Source organism: Thunnus maccoyii, chromosome 17 (assembly GCF_910596095.1).
Source record: "Thunnus maccoyii chromosome 17, fThuMac1.1, whole genome shotgun sequence".
NCBI classification, from domain to species: Eukaryota; Metazoa; Chordata; class Actinopteri; order Scombriformes; family Scombridae; genus Thunnus; species Thunnus maccoyii.
The window spans coordinates 9,120,649-9,132,128 of NC_056549.1; the positions used below are offsets into that span (position 1 = coordinate 9,120,649).

At 40.0% G+C, this 11,480-nt stretch overlaps 1 long non-coding RNA gene across 2 annotated transcripts; it reads right to left on the reverse strand.

The window, feature by feature from the left end:
* Positions 1-407: 407 nt before the first annotated feature.
* On the reverse strand, positions 408-6,591 carry LOC121882665. Of its 2 annotated transcripts, none has more exons than XR_006092142.1 (3): positions 3,019-4,367; positions 2,396-2,792; positions 408-1,918 (listed from the first exon to the last, which is right to left on the reverse strand). It is a non-coding gene; the product is annotated as an uncharacterized LOC121882665 (long non-coding RNA). The 2 variants fall into 2 exon arrangements; XR_006092141.1 differs by lacking the exon at positions 3,019-4,367 and adding an exon at positions 4,444-6,591 and having other exon boundaries at positions 409-1,918.
* Between the last annotated feature and the right edge of the window lie 4,889 nt (positions 6,592-11,480).

Genomic DNA, 11,480 nt, shown 5'->3' on the forward strand with positions numbered 1-11,480 from the left:
CTTTCTCCAACTGCAACATGTTTGCAGATTATTTTTCCTCCCCTGCTGGTGCAGTCTCTTGGCAGCACAATGTTATTTGAGGCACCAAGCAACATAATAGAAACCCTGAGGAGCTTGGAGGATCTCTGAATGTTTGTGCATGTTGTCTTTTTTTGGCCTATATGACAATATCTGTTTCACCCTGACACTGAACATGTCATGTCAACCAACGCTTATAATAACGCATGATTTTTATAATTTGCTGCCTGGTGTAACTTTTGAGGTCATAGTAGGTAGTGGAGTGTGTTATATAGACAAATAATTTTAGAATTATCACCTTACTCACGATGTCTGGATTGCATTAGATTGCACAGGTGTTTCTCTCTTTTTTTGGAACTTAAGTGTTAATTTTGGAAAGACATAATAGGCACAGTCATTCAACAACTATAGTAATAATAGCAGCATTCCAAGGGTCATATCATGTAGTGCAAGTACTGTGCATGTGAGTACATAGTTTTGTTGTACATGTAGTGGACAGGTATTTATGTGTATAAAAGTTAACAGCTTTGCTTGAATAACCATTAGTGATTCTGTTACTAATTAAGACAGGTATAGTCAAAGTTCTTGTTCCTTCAGAGTCCACGTCTACTTGATTATCTTTCAGCATACTTTCATATGATGCTATTTCTACCATTGCACTTGCCCATTTATTTATGTATAAGCTTTAACAGATTTCCAGTGTCTTCAAATAATCCCAGAAGCTGTGAAAATGACTGAGAATACACATTTTGTCACATTTAGCATTTGGGATCTCTCCTCAAACAGACACAAGCTGGGAGTCAGAGCAATTATCAAACCAGACCGTTCACTTAGAACTCCTACAACTTTAACCCACAATGTTCTGCGCACTCTCATATAATGTTGATGATAGAGGTCAGACAACTCTATGGTCAGTAGTTTTGATAGGAACAAAAATAGGTGTTTCTAATGAAGTCACTGAGTGTAATAAAAGTATAAACATCCTCTTAAATCAAAATTATGAGTACCTACTGACCAAAGGGTAAGAATAAATGATAACAAAATGTGACACCAGTATATATTCAAGTATATACAAGTTAATAACATATTGCACTCAATTTTATAATGCATTGCACACCAAAATATTAAAAAAGAGAAAGAAAAAAACACCACCTTGTGCATACCTATTGTAGCATTTATATGTTGTACCCAGAATCACAGTTCATCCCCAAACTCGACTTCATACACAAGTTGCTCAATGCGGCACCGTAGCAGTCGTCCCTTTGATGGGGGGACCTCAGTGTTGCCGCCAGGCTCAATCCAAAGTGCTCCTCCTTGTCTGGACAGCTACAAAGTGTGCTCATCACCTGGGCCTCAAATTCAGAGAGCTGTGTGTGTCATCTCTTGGGGCAAGAGGGTCGGCTCCTCCCATGCAGGGGGTTGCTGAGGCTTTGCAGTGCTCTGGTGTAGCAGGGCAGAGGCTCTGCAGGGGCCATGAAGGACCAGGTGTGACTGGGCTTGAGCTCTGCAGGGGCTGTGAAGGACCAGGGTCCTGGGTGTGCAAGGTCCTGGTGTGAGCCTGCAGAAATTCTCCTGAGGCATCAACAGGCGCATCACAAGGCTGATGGCTGGGTTGATGGCTGTGCTGGTGCCTTTGTGGCAGGAGGGCATGTTAGCATCACTCAGTATGGGGCTCGGCTCAGATGCTTAGAGACTGTCCGTATCTAAAAAAACAGTGTCATGCCCCATATTAGAAGATGTTGGTCTACCCTGGACATAGGGCTCAAGGAAGTGAAGCAGTGGCATGAACTTTCATGTCCTGTTGGGCTATGGTGCGAACTGCTTCGTCTCTCCTTCTCAGCAATGCAATCCTTCCTGTATCTGTCTCGGAGATTTCTTCACTTCCTTTTAGCGTCCTCCTCTACATGTGCAATAAACACAAACAAGACAAATTAGCTTAAATTTACATCCCTAATCACAAAGTCAGAGTTTAAAAATCAATTTACTTTTTCCTCATAGGTGGACAAACTACAGAATTTCTAAAGCTAATAAATAATAGGGACACGTGGTATGTAAGTATGATGTCTTTTAAAGTGTTGAGTGAGCACATACTGTATGTAAATCTAAAATGGAGCACATGGGGAAGTCCCCGTTGTTGTTGTGGTCAGCATTTGCTAGCCATGCTGCCAGGATGCCAGCATGCATACTTTCAATAAACAAACAAAATGTGAGGCCTATCATTACCGTGGGTTTTACAGTGGTGCACAAGGCCAAACTGAGTGAATACAAGTGAAATATAATGTTACACAGAGAAGTCTCCACTGTGATCCCCATGCTGCTAGCATTATTCATGCCAGAATCCCAACTTGAAGAATAATACAATGCCAAGCGGCTTTACGGTGATTAACGTCTTTGTACTTCGTCGTGGCAGGGTTGTACAGCTCTGGAAAGGTCATCATGGAGGTGATCAGTCTCTCTTCCATCTTCACAGTTGCTTGGTAAACAGCAGAATGCTACGATGCTAAATGGCAAACAAAGTTCTTCCTGTGGGCACCTTCTGGTCTGATCATTGGCTTACATGATTGGCCAGAGCAGCATGACGTCAGGTTGCATTCCTGGATCAACTTCTTGCCGCAGGGCCACTGCGTTTTTATTGTGGCAAACCTTGTGGTTCCCACTCCTGCAGTCTAAATGCACAACCCCCATTCAAATGAATGGGAGGACCAGTGTTTTTCCCGCAAAGCCTGATTTGGTGTGAATGCAGCAGAGGTCCCCCGAAGGGCAGCTTCCAAGAGCTGACCAATTAGAACAGAGTGGACAGACAGACAGATGAAAACAAACTAAAAGCCATTAAAATAGAAACATTATAAACACAAAGGAAGTAAAACACAAACTTAAAAATAATAAACATGAAATTAAAAACAAATAAAATCAAGTTAAATAAGCAGGCAGCTCAGGTAAAATCAGGAAATACTCTCTGATAAAATTGTTTTAAGAAGAGACTTGAAAGAAGACACTGACTCAGACACCCATACTTCCTCGGGCAGGTCATTGCAGAGTGTCAGGGCCCTGATGGCAAAGGCTCTCTCCACTTTAGTTCTCAGCTTGGACTCTTGAAGAGACAGAAGATCTCTGCCTGGGGATCTCAAACTACACAAAAGCTCTTAAGGGATTAAAAGCTCTAAAATTTGATCTGGAGCCAGGTCTTGAAGAGCTTTAAAGGTAATCAATATTATCTTAAAATCAATCCTAAAAACAAGCAGGGAGCCAATGTAAACAAGCTAAAACAGTGTGATGTGACTGTGCCTCTTAGCTCTGGTTAGAAGCCTGGCAGCTGAAGTCTGTGGTCATTTCAAAGTTTTTTGATTAAGACAAGAGAAAAGGTTGTTGAAATAATCAAGATGTGAGGAGATAACAGCATGTACAACCATTTAATCTTATTTTTGCAATATTTCTGAGGTGATAAAAACATGATTGGACAAGTTTTGTGATATGTTGCTCAAAACATAAACTGCTATCAAACAGCACACAAAGATTACTTGCAACAGGCTTGATATGTTGATGCAGGTAACCAGTAGATGGCAGTGTTTGTTTTGTGATATGCTGGGACTCAATAATAATGATTTCTGTTTTATTAGAATTGAGCTGAAGAAAATTTATCGACACCCAGTTTTTTATATCAATCAGGCAATCCCGTAGAGAACTCAGCATACTGAGGTCAGTGGACTTAACAGGGAGGTATAACTGTGTGTCATCTGCATAACAATGAAATACCTAATGCCTACCCAAAGGGAGCATATATAGTGAGAACAAAATTGGTCCTAGAATTGACCCTTAAGGCACACCATACTTGATATGGGAAAATGACAACATGAAGTTGTTAACAGAGACACAAAACTTCCAATTAGACAAATATGACGAGAACCAGCATTCATTAAAAGGTCGTTAGTGACTTTTAGAAGGGAAATACTGATGGAAACCTGGTTGAAATGTTTGAAGGGTACAATTTTTTTCCACAGCAGCAAATAGCTGCTCTAAAACTTTTTTTTTTTCTAGAATTTTAGAAATAAAAGGCAGGTCTAGAGTATGGCCAAGATTATGAGTTTGGTCAGAGACATGTTATTTAAAGTTAAAATATTCAGTGATATTTAAAAAAAAAATCACTGGCAAGGACATTAGAAAACTTGTCAATGTGAATTTTAAAATCTGACAATTCTGTCATAATTTAAAACACGGCTGGATAAAAATTCAGGGAGCTCCATCAAAAAGGAGCCAGCTGGTTTAAGGGAGTGATACATTTGTCACATCCTGCCAGGACTTTCTGTTTTTGGACTCTTTGTGTTTTTGTTCTCTTGGGTTTTCTGTGTTGCACTTGGATTTGGTTTTCTCTGTGATTCCCATGTGTGTTCCTTAACTCCTCCTGCGTTCATGTGCTTCTCCTCTCACCTGTTCTGCATCACCCTTGTTAGCCCAACCCTGCTCCTAGCGTCCTCCCCAGTTTATCAGCTCCCAGTCTGCCCTTGTGTTGTGTCACCTGTTCCTTGTCTGATTACTTTAGTTCCTGTTTTATTTTGAAATGTTTTCTCCTTGTGTCTTGTTACCTTTACTTCCTGTGTTTTCCCGCCTTTGTTGATTGCCATATGTGTTTCACCTGTGTCTTGTTTCACTCTCCTGTGTTCAGTTGTAATCAGACCCTGTGTATTTAAGTCCTGTTCTCAGTTCAGTTTTTGTTGAGTCGTTTTTGTCGTGGTTATGGTTAGTGTTCCCTGTTCCTGTGTCTCAATATTTCATGTTTATCATTAAATATTATGCATCTGATCCTGCCTGCCTGCCGTCTCCTGCATTTGGGTCCACCTGCTCCACTCACTACATGACAAAACAGCAAAAATGACCCGGTACGGGCTACCAAGTTTAAACATGAGCACTTCAAAGGAAGAAAAATCATTACAAGCTATTAAGTTACATTTGAAATGCTTGCTATGAACAGTAACAAGGCCACCACCATGACAGCAATCCCTAGGTTGGCTAAAACTGTCATATTCTGGAGGGCACAGTTCAGCAAGCTGGCTATGATCACAAGATTGTAGCCAGGATTCTGTTAAAAACATAAAATATAAATCAGCAGAAGAGATAAAATCATTTAAAATAAATGTCTTATTAGAGAGGGATCTTACATTCAGAAGAGCCGTCTTTAACAGTCTGTGCTGAGTTAAAACTGCAGCTAGGGCTTTTAAATTTTTATTAAATTATTAATACTAGTGCAGTGCCCGTTCAAAACCTGTCTGTACAGACCAGGCCGATTGCTTGGCCTCCAGAGGCTACTTCAGTGCATAGAAAAATTAATACAGTTGATGTGATTGAGTAGCCTATGTAGGTTATACTAACATCATGAAAGAAACTAACATTCTATTATACGCAGATGTTATGAATTATAAGTGCTTTAATAGTAAATAAATTATTTTCTCATTTCAAGTAAAATAAGGGCTACATTTATAAATAAAATGTGCATCCTAATATAAAGTGGATCAATCATATTGGGCTCTTAAATCGTTTTTATTTTCTGTGCCTTTAGTTCAGATTTGAGTGGGTATGTTGGCTCCAAAAATCTGTCTATAGTGGCACTTCACAATCACCAAGGTCTTGGATGGTATTAGACAAACTGGTTTTGAACTGCCAATGGAAAGTATTTCCTTCCTTTTACATTCATAACTACAGTCATTGTGTATTGGACTCTGAGCGCTTCCACAAAGTGGGTGACCTTCGCTCAACCATGTACCTCAATGCCTCTTGTGTAGTCACAACGGTTCATTCGCTGCTATTGATCTGCTAAACGTGCTGGTTACGCTATGTTTGCTCCAAATATTTGTGCTTTTGTCTGTAGTGGCGCTTCATAATTGCCACAGTCTCGGAACATATGAGACAAACCGGTTTTGAACTGCTCGTGGAAGTATTTGCTCCATTTTACGTGCATCCAGAGAGGGGACACACATGTCGTTGATTTTAAACATGCAAGTGGGCTAGACAGGGTAAAGTGAAATTTGTATGCTGACAACATACATGAGCCCAGTCAATTCAGGTGAGGACCATCTCTTCTGAAGAATGCAGAGCACTCCTAGAATAGAATAAAACTGTCAACAAAACCAAAGTTTTGACCTCCACATTGAAGCCACTAATGTAGACTGCTAAAACGCCCACCCCCCGACCCAGCATTGGGATGGGGCCAGAAATGTAGATGTTCTTACCACTGACTTTTAAATGTCAAAGTCCAGTAAAATCCTTTTGGATCGTTGCTGACTAGTGTCATCTATGCCAACGTGGACAACAACCTTCTTAACAGAGGAGTTTTCTGTAAACAGGCTAGGGATGACACAAACTAATTTGGAGACTTTAGCAAACGGGCAACAGAGGGATAAGGTCAGCTTTGACTTCACATCCCTTATGATAGAATCACCGACTATCAGCATCGATTGAGGTGGTACTGTAGTCCGTGGTGTGTTGGCACCTGGAGAGCAGTGTGTTGCAGCCCTGCTAGACCTGGCATCCCTGATAACGGAATCAACCCGGCTATCATGTGCCAGTGGATGGGAGTTCCTACCCAGTGCAAAGGACATAGAACCGGGGGGATGCTACCATTGGCTGGTTCAGAGCTGGCAGAGTGTCCGAACCTCCTTCAGCTGGATCAGAATCCCCAGATCCCGATCGGGTCTTTGTGCTAAGCTAAGCTAACCAGCCCCTGGCTGTAGCTTCATATTTAACGGACAGACATGAGAGTGGTATCAAACTTCTCATCTAACTCTCAGCAAGAAAGCAAATACACATTAAATGTCAAGCTATTTCTTTAATTTTAAAAGGCAAATGCTAATTGAAGATTTATGACAGGACCCCCACATGAGAGTCAGGTGGGCTGCATGCCCCTCCACCAACACAATTTCCACACCCTTACACTCTTCCTCACTACAGAAAGGGCACTATTTGGACATAATGGTTATAACACCTTGGAAAACTGTGCTGCACTGTACTGCAAGACTGGAAATGGGGGAAAACAGCTAGCCTGGCTCTGTCCAAAGGTAAAATAAAATGGCTATCTGCACCTCTAAAGGTCACTAATTAGCATTAATTAATGGGGGAGTAATAACTCCCTGTCTCTCTCTCCCCTATCCCCCTCCTTCTTTTTCTCTCAACCCAAACGGTCAAGGCAGATGGCCGCCCACCTAGAGCCCAGCTCTACTCGAGGTTTCTTCCCATTAAAGGGGAGTTTTTCCTTGCCACTGTCGCCAAGTGCTTGCTCATGGGGGAATGTTAGGTCTCTGCAAATTAAAGAGTATGGACTAGACTTGCTCTATGCAAAAAGTGCCCTGAGATAACTTCTGTTGTCATTTGGCGCTATATAAATAAAATTGACTTGATTTGACTGAGTCAAAAGCTACCTTTTTTTTTAAAAATGTTTGGATAAATGCATCTTAAAATCATGGCAAGATTTTGTGTTGTGAAAATGTGAAACTGAATTAATTAGTGCTGGATTGAATGTGTAACAGAAACACATTGGCTGAGCTGCAGCCTAAGTTGTTTTTTTTAGTTGTTCATTTGCCAGATATGAGCAGCAGTCTTTTGTATTTGTTTGTCTATTGACTCTTAGTTGTTTTCTTTGGGATTTGAAGGATATTGACATTCTCTGTTTGTTCATTTGGGCAGAAAGCAACCACAGATCTACGCATTCTCCTTCATTTTTTGCCATCACGTTGTGTATATGTATTTGTGTGTGTGTGCATTGTATGAAAGGGAGAGAAAGGAAAAAAAAGACACAAACTATGCACACACTGCACACTATGTGGTGTGGTATTTGCTCTCTCCTCTTTTAATACCAGCCTATAAAAAGTTAACTGAGAGCCCTCCCTTCTGCTTTCATCAACATATCACTTTGAGCTCCTATTATGCAAATGAAATCACAGCTCTATAAACCATATGTAAATGGAAAACACAAGCATGTCCAGACAAAATTACAATCATAAATTTGATCAACAGTGCTCTAATAATCAGAACAGTAAGTGAAGCTTTCCTGTTCTGTACTGTTTGCTAAGATCTTTTCCATTCATCAGCGTGATGTGCCAGCCGAGACGTGTCAAATTGCCAGGATTTGAGGCTTGATTGTCAGGAAATTTTCTCGCAGCTTCAATAATTGTGTGCTTCATTCCAAACATCTTTTTAGACAGCTCAAAGTACTCTTAAAACACAGTCATGGCAAATAAAATTGCAGACAGCTCGTGTCCTTCAAGTCAACCATGCATGATTGAATTGTTTGGCTATTCCACTTCATCTTTATGCATCTATGCAAAATCGCTGCAAATGTAACTATGATGTATTGATCAGCTGGATGCAAACTCTACCTCAAATCACGTATAAAATATTTATACTTGAAAGTAGTGAGAGTTAAAAAGCCAACACATCAAGTGGGGAATGGACTGAGATGGAGAGGCAGATTTAAAGGCCATGTGGACTTGAATGGATCCCAGCTTCTCATGCCCAACAACATTAATAATAAATATAGCCACAAGCAGCCATTAGTGGGGTCCAAGCCTGTAAAGCGAATGGTTTGACAGTGGGATTATAAAACTGATTCATCATTTTGGATAAGTGCTACGTCTCTGAGATAGGAACTCCAGCAACTGTATCTAACAAATTTCCATTTGAAAAATTGCCAAGTTTGGTAAAGCTACTGAGTGCAACTGAATGTGGTCTTTCTCACTTTAATGCCTTGTCAAAAATTATTAACTTAAACTAAGTATCAATGAATTACATCACTGAATTATGCATCCCCTCTTGTTTGCATGTCTTTGCCGTATTTTCAGTGTGGTAACCATACAGTATATTCAAATTCTGCTTTACTATTCTTACATCTTTACCGCTGATTGGGCAAACTGACAAAAAAGTTAGCATGGTAACATGCTAATATGAAGGATTTTAGCATGTTGGCTTCATATCACATACTAACTTGGTTTTTTTTTTTAGCATACCATCATTAAATTTGTTGGCCACTAGGAGTGTTGATGTATTATCGCCTTATAAAGTTGTATGGCGAACATGTTAGCAAACAGGCTGCACATCCAGCAAACCCTTCTTTTGAAGTCATATATCTGACCAGCTGGTGTCAAATATTCATTCTTCTTTTAGCTCTGTTTTGTCTCTAAAAAACAGACATGAGGGAAATATCTGGCTCTTTAGCTGCAAGCTATGCTAAGTAGCTAGCTGCTAACTTTGCTGAGTTTTTAATAGTGAAAATAGCTGCTGCTGCAGCTGAAAACAACGCTGATGAGAGCAGTGAGACTGAACCAACACAGAAACCAAAACAAGAACTGAAAGACACTTCAACACACTATAAAACAGAGAGGAACTGCAGAGTCAAGTGATAATTATGTATGGATTCACTGCTATGAGCAACCCCTTTCACATTACACAGTCATTTTATTAATCATTGATTTTTAAAAAAAAAAAAAACTATTGTATAAGCAGCTTTAAATATTTTGGTGTAAGTTATAAAACAAATTAAAAGTTTTACAAAAGAATGGCAGTTCAGGCCAAAATTGGTGTTAAAAAGGTTTTAGATGATTAAAGACTTTTCCAGTGTAACATCTTCAAACACTCTCTGAGAGTCTCAGGCCGCATTTAAAAAGGCTCCACCATATTATGGATCTAAAAATGGTAAGCAGTGTTTTGCTGTATTTTCCATTGTGACAAAGACATGCAAAATAATGAGACGTCAGACCATTAACACAATTGTGTGAAAAGCCTTGATGATAAAGCACTGTTTTTTCTGCATTATATGTAATATATACAATCCAGAGAGGCAGAAAGTCAACTCTGAAAAAGAGAATAGCCAGAAAATTATCAACTGGTGTGCAGGCTCTCTTGTTTGGCTCCTGCTGTGTTAATGGGCTCTGGTCCATATCCAGAGTTTGACCTGCCCAGCATGACACTGCTTACTTTAGCTTTCACACAGATTGTGACCCTGTCACCTTTACAGCAGCTTCACAAGTGACTGACCACTGTGTTTGTGTGTGGTCAAAACAAAAGATGAGAGCTTTGTCTTTCTGTCTGTTCTCTATAATGACATGTAGGGCTGCCTGACAGCAGAAGGCTGAAAGGTGCCCAATTTATGTTTTAAAATAACAGTGTATTTGATACATCCTATAGTCAGTACTGTAAAAGAATTGATTTAAAATGTCCTCTTGTGCTGCAGCCACTACGATTGTTAAGGTGGATTTTCTGCACAGTTTAATGGGTCTTTGGGGAGTAAAATCCCTTAAATAGGGCTAAATGACATGAAAGCCATCCCTCAATTTAGGGACCTACATTTCTCAATTAAGGGGGGAATTCAGGGATGATTTTCTGCTGTTTGATAAAATGTTTTACCACCTAAAACTATTAATTAACCACATATTTGATGATGGACCCCTGAATTGACACTGTCATTAAAAAACAAAGGTTGTTTTAACATACAAATTATTTTGTTCCTTAAATAACTCCTTAAATTGATGATTATTTCAAATGAATGTAAATTAAGAATTATAAAAATAATGATAATGATAATGATAATGATAATAATAATGATAATAATGATGATGATGATGATGATTGCATATGCCATGTATTTTAGAACAATCTGGAGAATGTAACCTCAATCAGATATTCAGTAATGTCTTTGTCCCTTTAGCGGTTTAAGAGCTCATTCACTCAAGAAAAGCCATTGGTGGGGTTGAACAGTGGGAAATGATGTTGCCCTTGGGCCACTAGCTGCCTACTGCTGTTAGAATATATAATAAGATTATGCATATAATGTGTTCATAAAGCACTGCAACAATTTATGGATGCATCAAAATCCATTTTGTTTCATAAAATGACAATCCCCACTCTCTACTCTGCTTTCTAAATCGACTTCTTGGCTCCGAACACCAGTGGGCAGGTCTGAACCTTTGAACCTGACACGTTAATAGTCTGGTGTCTGTAACAGGAGTCTGACCTGGTTGTGCAGAGACAGCAGGAGCACTGTCCCTTTACTTCTCTAACACACCGTCACCTTCAAGTAGGTGTTCACACACTTGGCACGGTGGCGAGCAGTCCACGCCCATTTGCTTTCAAGAATCACACATGCACGTAGCACCTTTTTCCAACCTGCTAATTGAAAAAAAAAAAGAAAAAATGCACACAAATTCCAAACGCAGATGGGTTAAACATACACAGATGAGAATTTAAACACAAGGGGGGGGACACACAACTGCCCATCCCCTAACAGACACATACATATACATGCTCTCTTACACACACACACACACACATATCTCAAGGTCTGTCTAGCCTGAAGGCTGATCAAAACCACCATATAAAAGCTGTCTTGATTCCCAGAACATGGGCGCTCTCTCTCTCTCTCTCTCTCTCTCTCCCTCCCTTGAGGCTCCTGAACCATCCTGCCCTGCCATCCTCCACATCTG